The sequence below is a fragment of the Trichechus manatus genome, unplaced genomic scaffold (assembly GCF_000243295.1).
Source record: "Trichechus manatus latirostris isolate Lorelei unplaced genomic scaffold, TriManLat1.0 scaffold00081, whole genome shotgun sequence".
Taxonomy (NCBI): Eukaryota; Metazoa; Chordata; class Mammalia; order Sirenia; family Trichechidae; genus Trichechus; species Trichechus manatus.
This window is the reverse complement of record NW_004444017.1, coordinates 7,682,161-7,707,172: the sequence shown is the minus strand read 5'-3', so window position 1 is coordinate 7,707,172 and position 25,012 is coordinate 7,682,161. Positions and strand designations below refer to the sequence as shown.

The window sequence follows — 25,012 nt, the reverse complement described above, 5'->3', positions numbered from 1 at the left end:
CGCCCCGTTAAACAGAAATACCATTGTTGCTGCTGGATGACAAACTATTGGATGATACTTTCTGGATAAATAGCAAGCTTTAATTTGAACTTCCAGACTTCTCTAAAGCACAAAGTTGGTGACACATTTAAAAATAAACCTTGATTCTATTTACCAAAATATGTAATACTTAAAAAAGCCTGTATGTTAAGTGTTCAAGATACAGTAACAACAACAAAAGAAGACGAAAGAGAAAACAGCTGTGGAAAAAGTTTAACAGCATTATTTTACTTGCATCATCTCAATTAAGTTTCACAATTAACTCTATTATTATTCTTCCCATTTCATAGCAGATGAGGAAACAGGTTCACTCAGCAAAAGCTGGAGAGACAGGATTGACTGATAAGTCAGACTGCAAAGCCAACATTGTGAGATATTATACTACACTATCCCAGACAAGAAATAGTCCCTTCTGTGTCTAGCCCGGAAGACACCTAACAACCTTATTTACAGTTTAGTACAGAACTGTCAACATAATTAACAATTACAGGAACGTTTCAAATGCTACAGAGAGAGGCAATTAGACTAAAACTTTTAGGAAATCCATCTCTGAGTTTGAAAGAATGAGGGGAGTGGGCATTTGCTGGACTGGTCATGGGGTATCAATTTCAGGAATAATATGATTCAAAAGACTTCCTTTTAAGCTATGCATTATCTCTTTTATAAGAAAAATATTCAAATTCAAATAATTATAAGAAGGAATTGTTTCTTATCCCTTTACCAGACTTAAAATCTCTGGTGGTACAAATTGTTAATCTTAATATTGTGTTATGGATTGAATTGTGTCCTCCCAAAATATCTGTCGAAGTCCTAACCCCCTATACCTATGAGTGGGATCCTGTTTGGAAAGAGGGGTTTCTTTTGTTAAGTTAATGAGGTCATATCAGAGTAGGGTAGATCCTAAGTTTGCCCCCTTCTTAGTGATGTCCTATAAAGGAGACTACAGACAACTCAGAAAAACCCACACACAGGGAGAGATGGAGGTAGGTGCGTCTATAAACCAAGGATTGCCAGCAGCTACTAGAAGCTGAAAGAGACGAAGAAGGGCAGTTCCCCGCAGCCTTTGCCCTTAATTCGGTATTTCTAACTTCCAAAACTGAGAAAATAAATTTCTATTCTTTAAAGCCACCTACTCGTGGTATTTTTTGTTAAGGCAGCACTACAAAACTAAGACATATTGCCTTGAATTACTCAATCTGTATTTTCAAAGTGAACTGTGAACCCCACCCTCCTCTGCCCCCAGGGTGCCAAAGAATAAGAAAATGCCAGTTCATTTCTTTGGGCTGACCTTTTGAAAAGTTCACACACTTAAAAAACAAACAAACAAACTTGTTTTTAATGTAGAAGTCTTTCTTCCAACAAACTAACTCTCACAGGGAAGAACAATAAGTAAAAAGGATCAAAGTGGAGTTATTCTGAGGGGCCAGATAGAAAATATTTCAGGCTTTGCAGGCCGCATAGTCTCTGTCACAACTACTCAACTCTACAATATATAAACCAATGAGTGTGGTTATGTTCCAATAAATCTTTATTTATGGACATGAAAATTTAAGTTTAATATTCATATGTCACAAAATATTATTCTCTTGGGGTCCCTCCCGCCCCCTGCCAACCATTTAAAAACATACAAACCATTCTAAACTTCCAGGCATACAAAAACAGGCAGATGGCCAAATCTGACCCAACAGGCATAGTTTGCTAACTCTTCCTCTAATTAAAGACTCAATCGAGATCAGGAGGCACTCTTGACTGCTAACTGTTCTCTGGGAAGAGGCCTGGGGGAAAGGAAGGCAAACTTTTTATTGTAATACCCTTTCTAACTGCACTCAGCTGATGCTCTGTCAGCACTGATTCCGATGTCTACTCCTTTTCCAGTTTATACCACAGATCACAAAATAACAAAATGAAGTATCTGTAGCATGGATTAATTTTTAAACTAATAAACAGAAGAGAAACAATGAATACTTTCTTCTTCATATATGTTCTGCATATATGCTAAGAGCATGCAAACTCATACTTAATGGTTTGAATAACCATAATCTGGAACGCTTGAACAGGTCCCTGGGTGGTGCAAACAGTTTTTCATATTTCACAAAACCAGAAACATTAGTCTTCATGTTGTATACCACTGATATGTGAATGTCCAACAGTGTCATTTGATAAAGAAGATTGACCAGTAGCTTGTCTCCAAACATAAGCATTAGCTTTTTGGCTGGTTTCACCAGCTTCTTGTCAAAGGTATAACATATCCACGGTGCAACATATCCACTGTGACATGTCCACTGTGACATATTCACTGTGCAACTATGAATGATGCATTAGTAGTTTTGGCTTCTCTCCATCTTTACTTACAGAATTCATCAGTTTCAACTTAGAAAGCCCTATTTTATAGCTGTTCTAGAAAAATATGGCTTGCCAAAGCAGTCACTATGCTTTGTTTCTTGTGTTTTTGGAACCATCTGACAAAGTCTCATAGTAGACAATGTTTGGAGACTAGGGATGAATCTACCACACTTACAATAAAATCTAATTTCCAGAGATCCATATTCATATTTGCACTTTTCTATTTCTGGCTATTGGTGCAAATCATATCACTTCCTAACAAATATAAACTCACATACTTTATGAACACTAAAGCTCTGTTCATTGTTTTTAGGATAGCATTCTGAGTTGTGGCATTTGTTTTACTATGTCATTTTACTTTTATGCTTCAATCACTTTTGAACCAAAAGAAAATTGAAAATTTAACCAACAACATGCAAACGAAAAAACAAACATCACTTGGTTAACTAACTGAATGTCAGACAAGATGAGCTGACCAAGATGGATAGACCTTGCAGCACGTGAGCAATTATGAATATAAAGGGGATTTTGGTAAAAATTACTTTACATTAATTTTCAAAACATGTTTGGAGATAAAATTACTATCATATTTTCTCTGAAACTGCCAAATAACTTGTGGACTATTTGATAGATCTCATAAAATGACATCATGAAAAAAATCAAATTTTTTTTGGTCTCAAGACCCCATTATGGTCCCCAAATTATTGAGGGTCCCAGAGAGCTTTTGTTTATGCAGATCTTCATAAATACTTGTATTAGATATTCAAATAAAAAATTAAAAAATATTTATTTAATTCATTTAAAGGTAACAATAAACCTATTACAGTGTTAATGTAAATAATATTTTTAATGAAAAGTACGTTTTCACATTTTGGAAAAAATAGCTAATGAGAAGAGAAGATTGTTTTACATTTTACAACTCTCTTTACCGTCTAGCTTAATAGAAGATGAGTGAATTCTTATATCTGCTTCTGCATTAAAATTTGTTGCAATTTATTGGATGAGGGATCTGAAGAAAATTAGGTCTTACACAGGTATGGAAAGGGAGCACATACGTTAAAACTGGAACAATACAGAGAAGACTAGCATGGTCCCTGCACAAGGATGACATGCATATTCGTGAAGCATTCCATATTTTTAGAGGAACAAAGAAAATGTCAGCAGCACACAAAAAAATCACTACAAAATGTCAGCAATAAACTCACACCTATCAATAATTACACTAAACATAAATGGCCTAAATGCACCCATAAAAAGTGATAGAACGGATCAAAAAACAGGATCCACAAATATGCTGTCTACAAGAGACACCTAAGAAACAAAGACATAATTGTATTAAGAAAATAAAAGGATGGAAAAAATATATATCAAGGAAACAGCTACCAAAAAAGAGCAGGAGTGGCAATACTAATCTCAGATAAAACAGACTTTAAAACAAAATCCATCATAAAAGACAAAGAAGGGCATTATATAATGATTAAAGGGACAATCCATCATGAAGACATAATGATAATCAATCATAATATCTACGCACACAGTGACAGTACTCCAAAATACATAAAACAAATTCTAACAGCACTGAAAAGAGAAACTGACAGTTCCACAATAATAGTAGAAGACTTCAACACACCACTCTCGGTAAAGGACAGAACATCTAGAAAGAAACTCAACAAAGATACAGAAGATCCAAAGGCTACATTCAGCCAACTTGACCTCACAGACATATACAGAACACTCCATCCAACAGCAGCAAAGTACACATTCTTTTCCAACGCACATGGAACATTCTCCAGAAGAGACCACATCTTAGGCCGCAAGGCAACTCTCAGCAAAATCCAAAATGCTGAAATAATACAAAATATCTTCTCTGATCACACGATCAAAGTAGAAATTAAAAAAGGAAGAGCAAGGGAAAAAAAAAAACAAATACATGGAAACTGAATAACACCCTGCTTAAAAACCACTGGGTAATAGAAGAAATCAAAGGTGGAATAAAAAAAATTCTTAGACTCAAACAAGAATGAAAACGCATCATATCAAAACCTTACAGACACAGCAAAGGCAGTGCTCAGAGGTCAATTTATACCAAGAGATGCACACATCAAAAAACAAGGGACAAAATCAAAACATTAGCTACACAACTTGAACAAATAGAAAGAGAAAGGCAAAAGAAGCCCACAACCACTAGAAGAAAGGAAAAAACAAAGATCTGAGCAGAAGTAAATGAAACAGAGAAAAGAAAAACAATAGAAGAAGCAATAAAACCAAAAGTTGGTTCTTTGAAAGGATCAACAAAATCAACAAACCACTGGCCAAACTGACAAATGAAAAACAGGAGAGGACGAAAATAACCCACTGACAAATGAAAAACAGGAGAAGATGAAAAAAACCCAAATAAGAAATGAAATGGGGGATGTTACAACAGACCCAACTGAAATACAAAGGATCATAACAGAGTACTATGAAAAACTATACTCCCAACAAATTTGAAAACCTAGAGGAAATGGACAAATTTCTAGAAACACTCTACCTACCCAAACTAACAGAAAATGATGTTGAAAATCTGAACAGACCCAAAACAAGAGAAGAGACTGAAAAGGTAATAAAAAAAAAAAACTAGAAACAAAAAAAGCCCTGGCCTAGGTGGTTTCACTGGAGAATACTACTAAACACTCAGAGACGAGCTTACACCAGTACTACTCAAACTATTTCAGAATATAGAAAAAAAAAAGGGATACTTCGGAATTCATTCTATAAAGTCAGCACAACCCTGATACCAAAACCAGGCAAAGACACCACAAAAAAACAAAATTACAGACCATATCTCTCTTGAATATAGATGCAAAACTACTAAAAAAAAATTCTAGCCAATAGAATTCAGTATCATATAAAAAAAAATAATACACCATGACCAAGTAGGATTCATACCAGGTGTCTTAATCATCTAGTGCTGCTACAACAGAAATACCACATTTGGATGGCTTTAACAAAGGGAAATTTATTTCTTCACAGTAAAGTAGGCTAAAAGTCCAAATTCAGGGCATCAGCTACGGGAAAAGGCTCTCTCTCTTTCAGCCTTCTCATCAATGTTCCCCGGGAGTAGGAGCTTCTCCATGCAGGGACCCTGGCTCCAAAGGACATGCTCTGCTCCTGGATGCTTTCTTGGTGGTATGAGGTCACCCTGTCTCTCTGCTCACTTCTCTCTTTTATATATCAAGAGACTGCCTCAGGATACAGTCCAATCTTGTAGACTGAGTTTTGCCTCACTAACACAACTGCCGCCCATCCTGCCTCAATAACATCATAGAGGGAGGATTTACAACATATACGAAAATCACACAATACCAGGAATCATGGCACAACCAAACTGATACATACATTTTTTTTGGGTGACATAATTCAATCCATGACATTCCACCTCAAAAAAATCACATCCTTGCAACATACAAAACATATCCATCCCATCATATCATAGCAAAAGTCTTAACTCTAAGTCCCAAATCCAAAAATTCCTTCTCATCTGTGAAATCTAGAATACAAGTTATCTCTTTCCAAGGGTACAATGACAGAACAGGCACAAGCTAGACATTTACATTACAAATGGGAGAAACTAGAAGGAAAGAAGGGATAACAGGCACCAAGCAAGTCAGCAGAACACATTACATTAGCCCTCAAGGCTTTGAAAATAATCTTCTCTCCTCTGAGACAATTTACATAATGGCCCTGCCCTCCAGACTCTAGGTATTGGCCACACTCTCCAGATTCTGAGCGGAGGCCCCGCGGCCTTGGGCTTCAGCTCTGCCTCCCAGGCCCACTGGGACAGCAACTCTCCACCCTTGGCTTTTGGCACACTATTCTCCCAGTCCATCTGAGTGGCAACTCCACCCTTAGAAGCACCAGAAGCCACGGCTCCACCCTTTGAAACCCCTGAGGTCACAGCCATACCTTTTGAGACCAAGGCAGCTCAGCTTCTTGTGTTCCTTGTCTCTTCAGCTTGTTTCCTGATTTCTTAGCCTCTCCAGTCTTCAGGACTCACGCTCACACCTGCCCCGCTGGGGCAAGTGTTCCAAAGCTCTGTAGCTCCACCAGTAAGTGCCAAGAGGCACCCCACTCTGCCAGGAAGCCTCGAGCACACAGGCACTCAGCTCTCTCGTTCTGTGGGTCAGCAAGCCTAGCTCCACCAATAAGTACCTGGAGGCACCCCACTCTGCCAGAAGCCTCCTGTGCACAGGTACTCAGCTCCCTTGCTCCGTGGGTCGGCTCCAGTGCTGTCTTGCACTGGTCTCCTGGTTTTGCTGCTGCAGGTTCTCTGCTGCTGTTGGTCCTTTGCTGCTGCCACTGCTCTATCCATTCAGAGTTTCAAAACCACTTCCACATTTTAGGCATCTGTTAGAGCAGCACCTCACTCATGGTACCGAATTCTGTCTTAGTCATCTAGTGCTGCTACAACAGAAATATCACAAGTGGATGGCTTTAACAAAGGGAAGTTTATTTCTTCACAGTAAAGTAGGCTAAAAGTCCAAATTCAAGGTGTCAGCTCCAGGGAAAGGCTTGCTCTCTCTGTTGGCCTTCTCATCAATGTTGTACCTACTAGGAGCTTCTCCGCGCAGGGACCCCGGGTCCAAAGGACACGCTCTGCTCCTGGCACTGCTTTCTTGGTGGTATGAGGTCACCCTGTCTCTCTGCCCACTTCTCTTTTATATTTCAAGAGAGTGCCTCAGGATACAATCCAATCTTGTAGATTGAGTCTTGCCTCACTAACACAACTGCCGCCCATCCTCCCTCATTAACATCATAGAGGCAGGATTTACAACCTATAGGAAAATCACTGGCCAAACTGATACATACATTTTCTGGGGGGCATAATTCAATCCATGACTCCAGGTATGCAAAGATAGTTCAACATCAGAAAATCAATCAACATAATCAACCACATAAATAAAATAAAAGAATCACATGATCATCTCAATTGACACAGAAAAGGCATTAAACAAAGTCCTGATAAAAACTCTCAATAAAATGGGTATAGAAGGGAAATTCCTCAACATAATAAAAGGCATCTATACAAAAGCAACAGCCAACAACATTCTTAATGGAGAAAATCAACACAGAAAAGGCATTCAACAAAGTCCTGATAAAATCTCTCAATGAAATAGGTAGAGAAGGGAAATTTCTCAACATAATAAAGGACATCTATATGAAAGCAACAGCCAACATCATTCTTAATGGAGAGAATCTGGAAACATTCCCCCTGAGGACAGTAACAAGACAAGGATGTCCGTTATCACCACTCCTATTTAACATTGTGCTGGAAGTCCTAGCTAGAGCAATAAGGCAAGAAAAAGAAATAAAGGGCATCCAGATTGGTAATGAAGAAGTTAAACTGTCCTTATTTGTGGATGATATGATACTATACACATAGAAAACCCAAAGACGCCATGAGAAAACTACTGGAACTAATAGAAAGATTCAGGAGAGTAGCAGGATGCAAGATAAACATACAAAAATCAGCTGAATTCCCATACCCCAATAAAGAGAACAACAAAAAGGAAATCAGGAAAACAATATCATGTATAATCGCTCCTAAAAAAATACAATACTTAAGAATAAATCTAACCAGGGATGTAAAAGACCTATACAAAGAAAACTACGAAACACTACTGCAAGAAACCTAAAGAGATCTACATAAATGGAAAAACATACCAAGCTCATGGATACGTAGAGTCAACATTATGAAAAAGTCAATTCTACCCAAAGCAGTTTACAAATACAATGTAATCCTGATCCAAATACCAATAGCATTCTTTAAAGAGATGGAAAAACTAATCATTAATTTTATATGGAAAGGGAAAAGGCCGCAGATAAGTAAAGCACTATTGAGAAGAATAAAGTAGGTGGACTCACACTACCTGATCTCAGAAACTACAATACAGCTACAATAGTCAAAACAGCCTGGTACTGGTACAACAACAGATACACTGACCAATGGAAAACAATTGAGAACTCAGACATAAATCCATCCACCTACAGCCACCTAATCTTCCACAAAGACCTTCGACAAGGGTCCAAAGTCCATCAAATGGAGAACAGTCTTTTTAACAAATGGTGGTGGCAAAAATGGATGTCCACCTGCAAAAAGTGAAACAGGATCCACACCTCACGTCTTACACAAAAACTAATTCAAAATGGATAAAAGACCTAAATATAAAACCAAAAACTATAAAAAAATAGAAGAAAAAATAGGGTCAACGCTAGAGGCCCTAATACACAGCATTAACAGGATACAAACCATAACTAAGAACACACAAACTCCAGAAGATAAGCTAGCTAACTAGGATCTTCTAAAAATTAAACACCTATGCTCATCAAAAGACTTCACCAAAAGAGTAAAAAGAGAACCTACAGATTGGGAAAAAAATCTGGACATTACAAATCAGACAAAGGTCTAATCTCTATAATCTACAAGAAAATTCAACACCTCTACAACAAAAAGACAAACAATCCAATTAAAAAATGGGCAAAGGAAATGAATAGACACTTCACCAAAGAAAACATTCAAGCAACTAATAGCCACGTAAGGAAATGCTCATGATCACTAGCCACTAACAACCCAACCCGTGGCTGTCAAGTTGATTCCGACTCATAGTGACCCTACAGGACAGAGTAGAACTACCCCACAGAGTTTCCAAGGAGTGCCTGATGGAGTCGATCTGCCGACCTTTTGGTTAGCAGTTGTAGCTCTTAACTACTACTCCACCAGGGTTTCCAGTTAAAAAATTGGCAAAGGAAATGAACAGACACTTCACCAAAGAAGATATTCAAGCGAGCAACAGACACATGAGGAAATGCTCAGATCACTAGCCACTAGAGAAATGCAAATCAAAACCACAATGAGACACCATCTCACCCCAGCATTACTGGCACAAATAAAAAAACAGAAAATAACAAATGTTGGAGAGGCTGCAGGGAGACTGGAACTCTTATGCACTGCTGGAGGGAATGTAAAATGGTACAACCGTTTTGAAAACGATATGGGGCTTCCTTAGAAAGCTAGAAATAGAAATACTATGTTGTTGTTGTTAGGTGCCATCGGGTCGGTTCCAACTCATAGTGACCCTAAGTACAACAGAACGAAACACTGCCCGGTCCTGCGCCATGCCCACAATCTTTGTTATGCTTGAGCCCAGATTTGCAGCCACTGTGTCAATACATCTCGTTGGGTCTTCCTCCTTTTTGCTGACCCTCTACTTTACCAAGCAGGATGTTCTTCTCCAGGGACTGATCCCTCCTGATGACATGTCCAAAGTAGGTAAGACGTAGTCTCGCCATCCTTGCTTCTAAGGAGCATTCTGGCTGTACTTCTTCCAAGACAGATTTGTTAGTTCTTTTGGCAGTCCATGGTATATTAAATATTCTTCGCCAACACCACTATTTGAAGGCGTCAATTCTTCTTTGGTCTTCCTTATTCATTGTCCAGCTTTCACATGATGTGATTGATGTGATTGAAAATACCATGGCTTGAGTCAGGCACACCTTAGTGTTCAAAGTGACATCTTTGCTTTTCAACAGTTTAAAGAGGTCTTTCGCAGCAGATTTGCCCAACGCAATGTGTCTTTTGATTTCTTGACCGCTGCTTCCATAAGCGTTGATTATGGATCCAAGTAAAATGAAATCATTGTCAACTTCAATAGCATATACCATATGATCCAGCAATCCAGTACCATATGATCCAGCAATCCCACTCCAAGGAATATATCCTAGAGAAATAACAGCTGTCACACGAATAGACATATGCACACCCATGTTCATTGCAGCATTGTTCACAATAGCAAAAAGATGGAAACAACCCAGATGCCTATCAACAGATGAATGGATAAACAAACTATGGTACACAAACACAATGGAGTACTACGCAACAAGAAAGAACAATGATGAACCTGCGAAATATCTCACAACATGGATGAATCTGGAGGGTATTATTGCTGAGTGAAACAAGTCAATCACAAAAGGACAAATACTGTATGAGACCACTACTATAAAAACTTATGAAAAGGTTTACACACAAAAAGAAACAATCTTTGATGGTTACCAGGGAGGAGAGAAGTGGGGAGGGAAAAACACTAAACAGACAATAGATAAGTGGTAACTTTGGTGAAGGGTAAGACAGTACACAATGCTGGGGAAGCCAGGGCAACTTGTCCAAGGCAAGGTCATGTCGGCTCCACAGACACATCCAAACTCCCTGAAGGACCAAATTACTGGGCTGAGGGCTGTGGGGATCATGGTCTTGGGGAACATCTAGCTCAACCGGCATAACATAGTTTATAAAGAAAATGTTCTACATTCTATTTTGGTGAGTAGCATCTGGGATCTTAAAAGCTTGTGGCGGCCATCTAAGATACTCCACTGGTCTCACCCCATGTGGAGCAAGGGAGAATGAAGAAAATCAAAGACAGGAGGGAAAGATTAGTCCAAAGGACTAATGGACTACAACTACCACAGCCTCCACCAGACTGAGTCCAGCACAACTAGATGGTGACCAGCTACCACCACTGACAGCTCTGACAGGGATCACAATAGATGGTCCTGGATAGAGCAGGAGAAAAATGCAGAACAAAATTTTAACTCATAAAAAAAGACCAGACTTAATGGTCTGACAGAGACTAGAGAAATCCTGAGAGTATGGCTCCCATACACCCTTTTAGCTTAGTGATGAAGTCACTCCTGGGGTTCACCCATCAGCCAGGGATTGGACAGGCCCATAAAACAAAACGAGATTAAAGGGGCACATCAGTCCAGGGTCAAGGACTAGAAGGAAGAAGGGATCAGGAAAGCTGGTAATAGGGAACCCAAGGCTGAGAAGGGAGAGTGTTGACATGTCATGGGGTGGGAACCAATGTTATGAAGCAATATGTGTACTAATTGTTTGATGAGAAACTAGTTTGTTATGTAAACCATCTAAAGTATAATAAATTAAAAAAAGAAAGAAGGAAATGCCTGGCAATCCGCTTCTGGAAAACCAGCCATTGAAAACCCTATGGAGCACAGTTCTACTCTGACACACATGGAGTCACCATAAGTAGATTGACTCGACAACGCAACTAGTTTTCACATGCAGGAAAGAATATTGTTGTTGTTGTTAGGTGCCAGCGAGTCAGTTCCAGTTCATTGTGACCCAATATAAAACTGAATAAAACACTGCCAGGTCCTGTACCATCTTCACTATCGTCGCTGTTTGAGCTCATTGTTGTGGGCACTGTCAATACATCTCACTGAGGGTCTTCCTCTTTTTCACTGACCCTCTACTTTACCAAGCATGATGTCCCTCTCCAAGGACTGGTCCTGTTTGATAACATGTCCAAAGAACATGAGATGAAGTCTTGCCATCCTTGCTTTAAAGGAGCATTCTGGCTGTACTGGCAGTCCATGGTATATTCAATATTCTCCACCAACATCATAATCCAAATGCATCAATTCTTCTTCGGTCTTCCTTATTCATTGTCCGGCTTTCACATGTACATGAGGCGAATGAAAATACCATGGCTTGGGTCAGGCACACCTTAAGTCCTCAAAGTGATATCTTTGCTTGTCAACACTTTAAAAAGGTGTTTTACAGCAGATTTGCCCAATGCAATGTTTTATTTGATTTCTTGACTGCTGTTCCCATGGGCATTGATTGTGGATCCAAGTAAAATGAAATTCTTGACAATTCATTATTTTCTCTTTATCATGATGCTGCTGTTGGTCCAGTTGTGAGGATTTTTATCTTATGTTGAGGTGTAATCCATACTGAAGGCTGTAGTCTTTGATCTTTATCAGTAAGTGCTTCAAGTCCTCTTTGGTTTCAGCAAGCAAGTTTGTGTCATCTGCACAGCACACGTTCTTCAATTCTTTAATGAGTCTTCCTCTAATCCTTACGCCACGTTCTTCTTCATATAGTCTAGCTTCTTAGGTTATTTGCACAGCATACAGACTAAGTACGGTGGAAAGATATAACACTGACACACACCTTTCCTGATTTTTAAACCACTCAGTAACCTGTTTTGTTTCAATGACTGCTTCTTGGTCTATGTACAGGTTCTGTGTAAGCACAATTAAGTGTTCTGGAATTCCCATTCTTTGTAATGTTATCCATAATTTGTTATGATCCACACAGTTGAATGCCTTTGCATAGTCAATAAAACACAGGTAAACATCTTTCTGGTATTCTCTGTTTTCAGCCAAGATCCATCTGACATTAGCAGTGATATCCCTTGTTCCACATCCTCTTCTGAATCTGGCTTGAATTTCTGGCAATTCCCTTTTGATGTACTGCACAACTGTTTTTGAATTATCTTCAGCAAAATTTTACTTGCAGGTGATATTGGAAGAGGCTGCATAGGTCCGACTCACTATTATTATTCCCCATTGCTCATCCTCATATTGTCTCATAATCTTGTTTTTCCCTCCCATTCCAGTCTCTATAAAAAGTTTAAGATTAACCAATATTCCTCCCTGGAGGGTGGAAAACAATTGATAATAATCTAGGAAGGAAAAACCGAACATAGCACCTGTCTTGTGACTAGAAAACCAGGATGTCACCAGATAAACCCCAAGAATACCAGTAAAAGATTAACTCATCTGGGACGTGACCACCTCAAAGGGGAACTAATACAAACTTCTCTAAGATCCATAATCTTGTCTGCATAAAGCCTTTGGCCGGTCCCCAGTGGGGCAGACGGGTTTTTGAAGGAATCTATTCCCCTCTGTCTCCTATTTATCAATATATAACAAAACTCTTCTGCTCACCTCACCCGTCTGAGAACTGGTTACTGCGGTGGTCGGCGCCAATCTGCATTATTGCAGTAACAATATTAATATTGTTCAATAATTTCCGCATTCGGTTGGATCCCCTTTCTTTGGAATGAGCATGAATATGGATCTCTTCCAGTCGGTTGGCCAGGTACACTTGCCTTCCAAATTTCTTGGCATGGACAAGTGAGCACTGCCAGCGCTGCATCCGTTTGTTGAAACATCTCAGCATCTCAGCTGGTATTCCATCAATTCCTGGAGCCTTGTTTTTCACCAATGCCATTAGTATAGCTTGGATTTATTCCCTCAATACTATTGGTTCTTGATCATATGCTACCTCCTGAAATGGCTGAATGCCCACCAATTCTTCGTGCTACAGTGACTCTGTGTATTGCTTCCATCTTCTTTTGATGCTTCCTGTGTCGTTCAATATTTTGCCCATAGAATTCTTCAATATTACAACTTGGGGCTTGAATTTTTTCTTCAGTTCTTTCAGCTTAAGAAATGCCGAGCATGTTCTTCTCTTTTGGCTTTCTAACTCCAGATCTTCTGCACATGTCATTATAATTCTTTACTTTGTTTTCTTGAGCCACCCTTTGAAATCTTCTGTTCAGCTTTTACTTCATCATTTCTTCCATTCACTTTAGCTGCTCTACGTTCAAGACCAAGTTTGAGTCTCTTCTGACATCTGTTTTGGTCTTTTCTTTCTTTCCTGCTTTTTTAATGGCCTGTTGCTTTCTTCATGTATGATGTCGTTGATGTCATCCCACACCTTGTCTGGTCTTCGATCATTAGTGTTTGATGCTTCAAATGCATTCCTCGTACGGTCTCTAAATTCAGGTGGGATATACTCATACTGTGGCTTTTATGGACTTGTTTTAATTTCCTTCAGATTCAAATTGAACTTGCATATGAGCAATTGATGGTCTGTTATGTAGTCTGCCCCTGGCCTTATTCTGACTGATGATATTGAGTTTTCTACCAATGTAGTCAATTTGATTCCTGTGTATTCCATCTGGCCAGTTCCACATGTATAGTTGCTGTTTAGGTTGCTGAAAAAAGGTATTTCCAATGAATAGGTCATTTGTCTTGCAAAAGAGAGAATGCACGTGAAAAAGGCAAACGTCTTAGTATTAAAACCTAATCACCCAATATAAAATAATTTATTTTTATTTTTTGTTTACAGCAAGGTGAGTCTCCCTATTGCAACTGTCATTTCTTAAACACTGTATTTGGAGGTTTGGAGTTACTAGGCTTATAAACATAAATATATAGAAACTTCAATTTTTCACATACTGATTATTGTCATAGGTTGATGGTAGCTTTAGAAAGGGACTTTTTTTTCTTTTTGGTGGAGGGCAAGGCAGAGTAAAGTGGTGACAGCTAGTTTTCTCTATTATGTTGTAACTTTTTTACTTGGCTCAAACAAAACAGAACTGTGAATGTTTTTAGTTGTTTTTTTGGAAGAGAAATTATCAACACTGGACTCAAACTATAATGTGGTAGTAACGGAGAATGTTATTGCCGCCAAAAGAAATATGAGAAACTTCAGACACAGCATGTGGGAGCGTCTCTTCAGGAAATCCTTGTGGTTCACTATTCCTGTAAATTTCAGCTGACAGAAAATACACATCGCAGCACCAGAAAGAACTTTGCTAAATGAAAATAGCCAAGAGCTTTTGGTTGTGTTATAATTGTTCTGATGGCAGAAATATATTTTTGCAATAAAAATAAACAAAAATGGACAGGAAACCCCCAAATTTTTGCTGAATATGCACTTCAAGAAAATGACTCATTCAAGTTTTAGACTATCTATATTTTGTGCCCCCACCCCCATAAAGACACTAGATCCACACTAATGGATATTTTAGTCTAAATTATTCATTTAATGCACTGTTTATTTTCTACATGATCCATGGTGCATTCTGTGAAAATATCAGTATCATTACTGCTGGTTTGCATTTAAAAAGGAAGATTAACTAGTGAAGAAAAACAGGTGATTGGTGAAATGCTTTTTATAATTAGCTTCTCTATTCTAAACTGCTAAAACCCTTACAAATAAGACAAGTTGCAAACTTTCAGGCTCTAGAACCAGAAAGAGATAGGTCAAAGGTAGCCAAATTAGGCAACTCATTCACTAGTAAACACTTCTTGAACATCCATGTGCCAGGTAATGTCTATGCCTAGAGGATAAGACAAAGCAAAACAAAATAGGTGAGGTCCTTGATAAACAGTTTCATGCTAATATACTCCTGATAAGACCATGGTTTATCAGGCTTTCAACATTACCAAGGAAAATACTGAGTGATCTGATACTTTCCAGGTAAGTTGCTATGCTTCTGGAAAATCCCCTCTTGGTCTCAGTTTCCTTAAATATTAAATAGGAATGTTATAGGATTCTTAAACTTGCTCAGGTGGCAAAATAACTAAAATGCAGAATGTTCTCTGAGAAACAAGATAAAAAATGTGACCTGTTAAAATACTGAAATTTGTGCTAAATCAAATACCATCTTAACCTATGCAATCAGCCAAATCCAGAGTATGGGAAATTCTATAAATCACATAAACCAGTTTCTTCAACAAATAATGACATAATAAAGTCAGAGGAGGTGGGGAAAGCTGTTAAAGAATAAAGGGACATATCCCCCAAATACAACGTATAGACTTTGCTTGGATCCTGGTTTGAACAAATATAAGAAGGCATTTTTGAGATGCTCAAGAAACTTTGACTACAGACTGAACCAGCACCTACATCAAAGGCTGACCAAGAAGCAGCCAGCATCTGTTTGAGCGTTATGGTCACTGTGTTACAATGTTTCTTTCTGTTTTTCCTCTCCATCACTTCCTCCTGTTCTGGTCTAAAATCTGGATGCTCTTTTCACACTAATCTTGGTGCACTCTCTGGACCCTCTGCTTCCCTTTCCCAGAAGAGCTGATCTCAGAGCTGTACACCCTTTTAGAAAAGCAATTTGTAGTCTGCGACAACTAGCCAAATTCTGATTCGGCTCCTCACAATCTCTCTGCTATGTCTTGCAGATGCCAATGACTGAGTGCTAACACCATTCCAGTGAAAAGAACATAAGGCTAGCAAAGGAAAAACTTAGACTGGAATCATCATTTATTTATTTATCACTAGCTAAATATTTATTGAGCACCTACTATTCATCAGGAACTACAGTTACTGTAGTTTTTGGCCACTAACTTCTCTATGAGAATATACAAGAAAAAGTTAACTTGTTTCACCTGAAAAAGAAAACTAAGCACAACTGTTCAATCTCATAGATTATTTTTTTATTGTTTAGGCTTTTTAAAAAAAAATTCAAACTGTACAAAATGATATAAAATGAGAAATAACTTTTCTTATCCTACTCCCAACCCCTACTCTGTCTCCCTAAGGCAATAAAAATTCTTTAGTTCTTGTAAATCTTCCCTCAAATTTAGTATCCATTTATGTATATATAAATACCCTTCCCACCACTTGTCTGTCAGTTTGTCCTACTGTGGTGGTGGTATAAAGGAATACAGAGTCACTGTACCAAAAAAAATTGGTCAACATTCAACCATTTCAGGGGGCAGCATATGATGAAGAACCGATGGTACTGAAGGAAGAAGTCCAAGCTGTACTGAAGGCACTGATGAAAAACAAGGCTCCAGGAATTGATAAAATCCCAACTGAGATCTTTCAACAAATGGATGCAACACTGTAAGCGCTCACTTGTCTATGCCAAGAAATTTAGACGACAGCTACCTGGCCAACTGACTGGAAGAGATCCATATTCGTGCCCATTACAAAGAAAGGCAATCAAACAAAATGTGGAAATTATTGAACAATATCATTAATATCACATGTAAGCAAAATTTTGCTGAAGATAATTAAAAAATGACTGCATCAGTACATTGACAAGGAACTGCCAGAAATTCAAGCTGGATTCAGAAGAGGATGTGGAATGAGGGATATCACTGCTGATGTCAGGTGGATCTTGGCTGAAAGCAGAGAATATCAGAAAGATGTTTACCTGGGTTTTATTGACTATGCAAAGGCATTCAACTGTGTGGACCATAACAAATTATGGATAACATTACAAAGAATGGGAATTCCAGAACACTTAATTGTGCTCATGCAGAACCTGTACATAGACTGAGAGGCAGTCACTCAAACAGAACAAGAGGGTAATGCATGGTTTAAAATCAGGAATGGTGTGCGTCAGGGTTGTATTCTTTCACCAAACTTATTTAATCTGTATGCTGAGCAAATAATCTGAGAAGCTGGACTATATGAAGAAGAATGGGGCACCAGGATTGGAGGAAGACTCATTAACAACCTGTGCTATGCATATGACACAACTTTGTTTGCTGAAAGCAAAGACGATTTGAAGCACTTACTGGTGAAGATCCAAGACTATAGCCTTCAGTATGGATTATACCTCAACATAAAAGAAAACAAAGATACAACTGGCCCAATAAACAACATCATGAAAAACGGAGAAAAGACTGAGGTTGTCAAGAATTTCATTTTACCTGGATCCACTATCAATGCCCATGGAAGCAGCAGTCAAGAAATCAAACAATGCACTGCACTGGGCAAATCTGCCCCAAAAGACCTCTTTAAAATGATAAAAAGCAAAGATGTCACTTTGAGGACTACGGTGCACCTAACCCAAGCCATGTATTTTCAATGGCCTCATATGCATGCGAAAGCTGGACAATGAAGAAGGAAGACCAAAAAAGAATTGCTGCCTTTGAATTACCGTGCTGATGAAGAATACCGAATATATCAAGGACTGCCAGGAGAATGAACAAATCCGTCTTAAAAAAAAGTACAGCTAGAATGCTCTTAGAAGCGAGGATGGCCAAGACTTCATCTCAAGTACTTTGGACATGTTATCAGGAGGGACCAGTCCCTGGAGAAGGACATCATGTTTGGTAAAGTAGAATGTCCATGAAAAAGAGGAAGACCCTCAAGAAGATGGACTGACACAGTTGCTGCAACAACGGGCTCAAGCATAACAATAATCATGAGGATGGCACAGGACTGAGCAGTGTGCCATTTTGTTGCACATAGGGTTGCTATGAGTCAGAACTGACTCGAAGACATCTAACAACAACAACAAATATCCTTCAAAATTTTTATACAAATGGGAACTGTCATGGATTGAATTATGTCCACCCAAAAATGTGTGTTATCAATTTGGCTGGGCCATGATTCCCAGTATTGGGTGGTTGTCTTCCATTTTGTGACTGTAATTTTATGTTAAAGAGGATTAGGGTGGGATTGTAAACACCCTTACTAAGGTCATATCCCTGATCCAATATAAAGGGAGTTTCCCTGGGGTGTGGCCTCCACCACGTTTTATCTTACAAGAGATAAAAGGAAAGAGAAGCAAGCAGAAGTGGGGGACGTCATACCACCAAGAAAGCAGCACCGGAGCAGAGCAGGTCCTTTGGATCCGGGGTCCCTGTACCTGAGAAGCTCCTAGTCCAGGGAAGACTGAGGACAAGGACCTTCCTCCAGAGCCAACAGAGAGAGAAGGGCTTCCCCTGGAGCTGATGCCCTGAATTTGGACTTCTAGCTACCATACTGTGAGAAAATAAATTTCTCTTTGTTAAAGCCACCCACTTTTGGTATTTCTGTTACGGCAGTACTAGATGACTAAGACAGGAACATACTGTACACTTTTTTCTACACTTGACTTTCTTTGCTTAATGTATCTTAGAGATCTTTCCATATTAGGACATATTTTACTTTATTCCTTTTCAGTGCCCTCCTAGCCTTCCACTGTATGAATGTATCATAATACATTTATCCAGTTCCCTATTGTTGAATAATCTGAAATAGCCCTGGTGGGGCAGTGGTTAAGAGCTTAGGCTGCTAACCAAAAGGCTGGCAGTTCGAATCCAACAGCCTTTCCATGGAAACCCTATGGGTCAGTTCTACTCTGTCCTACAGGGTCCCTATGAGTTGGAATCGACTTGATGGCAACTAGTTTGGTTTTGTTTGGATAAGAGGTATACAGAAGTGGAAAATTTTAATAAATATTTAGGTATTAAAACCAAATTGACTTCCTCACTAATTGAAAGTGGTTGGCAATGGAGGGGTCAAGATGACTCATGGATTTCTGGTTTCGACAATTGAGTCGTACTATTTAAATAAACAGTGGCAGAGCAACAAGTCTGAGGAGGAAGAAAATGAGTTAAAGATGCCTGTGAGATATTCAAATGGAAATGACTGAGACCTAAAATGTCTGCACATCAGGATGTATAGATTTGAGTTTTTAGCATATAGGTACGGTAGTTCACCCATATGGTAGCATATATGTATGGAAACATGGAGTAGATGAGATCAGCTACAGATAACATATGTGAGAAGACAATATTAATATTTTAGAAAAGAGTAGAGTCAAAGCTGGAAAATAATAACAGTAACACTAAAATTAGCATTTGTTGAGTTGCTTACACACTAGGCACTATGTCAAGCATATTTTATACCTCGTTTAATCCTAACAACCCACTGCCGATGAGTCGATTCTGACTCATAGCAACCCTACAGGACAGAGCAGAACTGCTCCATAGGGTTTCCAAGGAGCGGCTGGTGGATTTGAACTGCTAAACTTTTGGTTAGCAGTCGATCCCTTAACCACTGAGCCACCGGGGTTAGCCTAACATTCCTCTAAAGAGTTACTATTACTTTCATTTTACAGATGAGGAAACTGAGGCATACAGAGGTTAAATAACTTGTCTAAGGTCACACAGCAGACTATGAACCCAGCTGGTATTCCCAAGCCTACACTCTTAACCATAACACAAAATTACCTCTGAGGAAAAAGGAGACGTAGAAGGAATAACCAAGTCTCTCTAAAGTTTGTCCTATATACCAGATTTTATATTCTGTAAGGTACAAAGGGATGATCTCTGCATGGTACAATTTTTTTAATTCAATCATTTTTTGGTCTCTCTTCAGGCTGTTCTCATGCCAAATTGTCTCCCTTTCATTGGTGGCTTTAAGGTTCATATAAGTTACAGCCTCTTGAATCTGGGAACAGAAATTTGGCTTTTTCTGTGAATATATTTTGTAGAAAGGCAACTCCTCCAAGCCTACATAGAGTTAGTAATCTTATGATGTACAGGCTCCGTGATTTTTCTGTTTACTCATCCTTAAGAAGGAGCTCTGTATTTATTAGCCTAAGGTTAACATAAGTAGTCCTGGGTGGTACAAACGGTTAAGTGTTTGACTACTAGCCAAAAGGCTGGAGGTTTAAATCTACCCAGAGGTGTCTATGAAGACAGGCCTGGCAATCTGTTTCCAAAAGGTCACAGCTTTGAAAACTGTCATGGAGCAGTTCTACTCTGTACACATGGAATCACCATGAGTTGGAATTGACTAGATGTGAAGTAAAAGCAACAATAACTAACAGCAACAACATAAAGTAGTAATTGGGAATAATTCAGCTAGAAATCAGAGAGAAAATTTCAGGTATAAAGTCAAAGAAGAAAAATAATCAAAAGGCAGTAGATTACCAAGTTAGAAATCTTGTCACCAAGGGAAATGGAGCCATAGCAGAGACCGATATGTACAGGATCATGCAAACAAAAGTTTTCCAGTGCTGCAGTTTCCCACAGGCTATGAGGGCCATATGCGGTGGATGTCTGGAAATGGCCCTCATCTGACCATTTCTTAGGTTACAGCAGCTTTTACCACTGGTTTGGAGGTATGTCAATGGAGGAGATGTCAGTGGAAGCGGCTAATTCTGCTTGACACTGCCCATGTACATTTTTTCTCAAAGGAGGATGATGAGTGAGGTCCTCATCTGTTTGGCTGATTCCCTTCCAACCAGTTCCACCTCCCTCCCCCTCCACAGCAGCAGCACAAATCGATCAGGCTGTGACAGGCACTGTTCTAAGTATTTTTACGTACTAACTCATCTCATCTTTACAGTAACTTTATGAGGTAGCACTCATTTTACACATGAAGAAACTAAGACACAGAGAGACTAAGTAACTTGCCCAAGGTCACAGGGATAATAAATGATTGTGCCAGCATTTGAACCTAGGCAGCCTGACAAAGCCAGTGCTGTAATCTACTTTACAATATTGCAAATAATTTAGAGTAAATAAGTTCACTAACTTGATCTAATGTACTCTTTGTAGTTTACTTATATTTTTAACCAAAAACTAGAGTTGTAGTGTTAAAATTATTTAAGAAAGTTAGAAAATTCAAAATAGGTCAGCATAATTCTCTTGATAATATCTACATTTATTTCCAATTACCTTATTTTTCCTTCAGGTGAACTATAATTCAAATGTGAGATTTTAATAAGAACACTTGCCTCAGGTTACACAAGGCTAGAAACTGGCTGCAATGACTCTTCTGGACTATAAACACAATAGTACTCTATTCTTACTAATTACTTTTAAGTCTAGCTCGTTGCATTTTTAAAACAACTTTTATGAAACTGGAGAAAATACAGCCAACGTGATAGAACTGATTTCTTGAATTTACAAGAAGCATATATAAATTAATAAGAAAAGGTTTTTAAAAATTGTAAAAATGGGTGAAGGATATAAAGATAAAAAGAAAAAAATACAAATGGGTTAATACAAATGAAAATATTAGACTTCACCCTTGATTGAAAAAATGCAAATGAAAACAAAGACATAATTTTTATCTACTAGTTGGCAAAAAATAAGAAGTCTGGCAATATTTAGTATTCGAAAGGGTATGGGGAAACACTTCATACATTATTAATGGGAACATATCTATAAAAATATAAATGCATATACCTACTGATCTAGCAAATCTGCTACTAGGCAGCTAATCTATGGATATAATCACAAAATTACGCCAAGACAGACGTACAAAACTATTGACTAACCATCTAAGAACCCAATTTATTAAAAAAAAAAACCCACAAAATCAAATTATACAATATTTCTATGTATATGACACACACACACACACATAAATGTAACTGCACTGGAAAGAGTCTGGAAGAAAACATACCAAACTGATTACAGTGTTTACTTCTGAGAAGAAAAGGGTGGTTGGGGAAGAAAAGGACATTAAGGGAGACCAAGCACTTTCCCCGTATCATTTGACATTTTTATAATGAAAACATATTTATGAACATACTTTGTGTGGAAAAAAGTTGCCCAGCATAAGGCCTGCTAAAAAAGACAGCATCCAATTAAGTGTTAGTTTAACAAAGAAATAGAATGATAATCTATGCCCTTTTTCATATCAAAACTAATGATCTATATCAAAACTAATGATCTATTCAACTATTATACAATTTATTTAAAATGTCAGTACTACATCAAAACCATACTATTAGGTCTGGCAAAGGACTAACTATTGCAGATGGCAGATGTTATTTGGTCATTGCAGTCTATCTTAAACACAAAATGCAACAGGAAAACACAGGCATACTGGCTACTACCAGAAAAGGCAGTATGAGAAACAAAACATCTGCCCATAAAGGTGAAACTGTGCAATGCTTGAAAAGTAACTTTGTTAATGAAAACCTCCCACCTATATAAATCTGTGCTCATTCCAGTTCAAAGGACCAAGGAGTCTTTGATTAATATTCTCTTTTTACAGAATTCATCAATTTTCTTGCAGGTAACTTTTCTTTAAAAATTCCTATCAACTTTTAATTTCTCCAGAGAAAATTTCTATATACAGTAAGTACAATGTAATATTTTAGAAAGTTTCTCCTATGGCAATAAAACCTCTAAAAAATCTTTTCAAAACAAAATAATTAAGAAAAAGTGTATTTGCAATTGAAGGGATTTGAAGAAGAATATTTGCCTGGAAATTATTATTTATTAGCTATTATAAAACTTTTTTTTTCATCTTTTACCTCTGAATACAGCTCAGGGCTATAGGTCTAAATGAGATTACCATATATAGGACAGCAATTCTATTTTTTGAAAAATTTGATTGAAAAGGATAAACTCTCACTACTGTCATTTGCTACGATTTCCATATTTCTTTCCAGGCTAGCTGCTGAACATCCATCACAACATAAGCTGACGAGGAACACTCCACTAATGAATTACACAACACAGCTATTTTTTCTCAGTTTTTAATGAAGAAGTTTCTGATATTTAAAGAGCTAAATATTTTTGTCATAATTAACAAAACTCTACAAAGGAAAATAAATTTCACCATCATTATTAATTATATTGGCAATATACTAAATTTCTATAGACTTTTCACTTACTTTGAATTCAGTACACAATCAAAAGGTATAAACTCAAAATAACTACCTGCTGCCTGTATCCCCCTTAAGCCTTGAATAATAACATAGAATGATACCTTGCAAAACTTCGTATAAAAGAACAGTGTCTTAGATATCTAGTGCTGTTGTAACAGGAATACCACAAGTGGATGATTTTAACAAACAGGAATTTATTTTCTCACAGTTTAGGAGGCTAGAAGTCCAAATCCAGGGCTCCGGCTCTAGGGGAACGTCCTTGTCTCTTCAGCTTCTGTTTACTGGTTCCTTGGAGATCTCCATGTGGTTTGGCATCTATCTTTCCCGATCTCAGCTTGCTTAATCTGCTTATTTTACATCTTGTAAGTGACTGACTCAAAGAAACATCCTATACTAATCCTACCTCATTAACATAACAAAGACAACCCAGTTCCAAATGGGATTAGAACTACAGGCATAGACTTCAGGATTTACAATACAGATTTTTGGGGACCACAGTTCAATTCATAACAAATGGAAAATAGTTTTTAGACTTTACACATCTCAATATAACTTCTAAACTATCATACCAGAAGCCCCAAATCCAAGCATTAATTGTTCTTCCATATCATCAAAGCAAAATCTTATAGAATTTTAAAGGAATAAACTAAAGGGTCCAGAAAAACTGGTTCAATTAATTAAATTACTAACAGACAGCATAGTTCTAATTTCTCCAGTTGATCTCCATGAAAAATTTACTGTCTCTTGCCCATATTCTCATTTTGATTCATATTTTTTTTTTTATTGTACTTTAGGTGAAGATTTACAGAAAAAATAGTGTCTCATTAAACCATCAGTACAAATTTTTTTTAAGACATTGGTTAACAACCCCACGACATGTCAACACTCTCCCTTCTCGACTTTCTTTTTTTTGGTGAAAATATACATAGCCAAAGATACACCATCCATTTAAAAAATTTCTACAAGCAAAGTTCAGTGACATAGATTACATTCTTCCAGTTGTACTGCTATTCTCACTTTAGATGAAGGTTTACATAACAAAATAGTTTCTCATTAAACAGTTACTATACACATTGCCCTATGACAATGGTTAACAACCCGACTACATGTCAACACTGTCCTTACTCAACCTTGGGTTCCCATCACCAGCTTTCCTGTCCCCTTCTGCCTTCCAGTCCTTGTCCCTGGACTGCTATGCCTCATTAGTCCCATTTTGTTTTATGTGGCTGTCCAATCCCCGGCTGAATGGTGAACCTCGGAAGTGACTTCACCACTGAGCTAAAAGGGTGTCTGGGGGCCATACTCTCCGGGTTTCTCCAGTCTCTTTCAGTTCAGTAAATCTGGTCACTTTTTGTGTCTGTGTGAGAACTCTGTTCTACATCCTTCTCCAGCTCTGTCCAGAACCCTCTGTTGTGATCCCGGTCAGAGCAGTCAATGGTCATAGCCAGGCACCATCTAGCTGTACCGGACTCAGTCTGGTGGAGGCCTTGGTAGCCGTGGTCCATTAGTCCTTTGGACTAATCTTTTGCTTGTATCCTGTTCTCTTCATTCTCCCTTGCTCCCGAAGGGGTGAGAAGTGGAGTATCTTAGATGGCTGCTTACAGGCTTTTAAGACCCCAGACGCT

At 38.2% G+C, this 25,012-nt stretch overlaps 1 protein-coding gene and 1 non-coding gene across 3 annotated transcripts in view; one reads left to right on the top strand and one right to left on the bottom strand.

The window, feature by feature from the left end:
• The window catches only part of VEZT (vezatin, adherens junctions transmembrane protein), an 89,144-nt gene that overhangs the window by 48,556 nt on the left and 15,576 nt on the right, over nucleotides 1-25,012 (bottom strand). The window lies entirely within an intron of this gene.
• On the top strand, nucleotides 3,417-3,521 carry LOC111821401 (U6 spliceosomal RNA). The gene has a single exon (XR_002824834.1). It is a non-coding gene; the product is annotated as a U6 spliceosomal RNA (small nuclear RNA).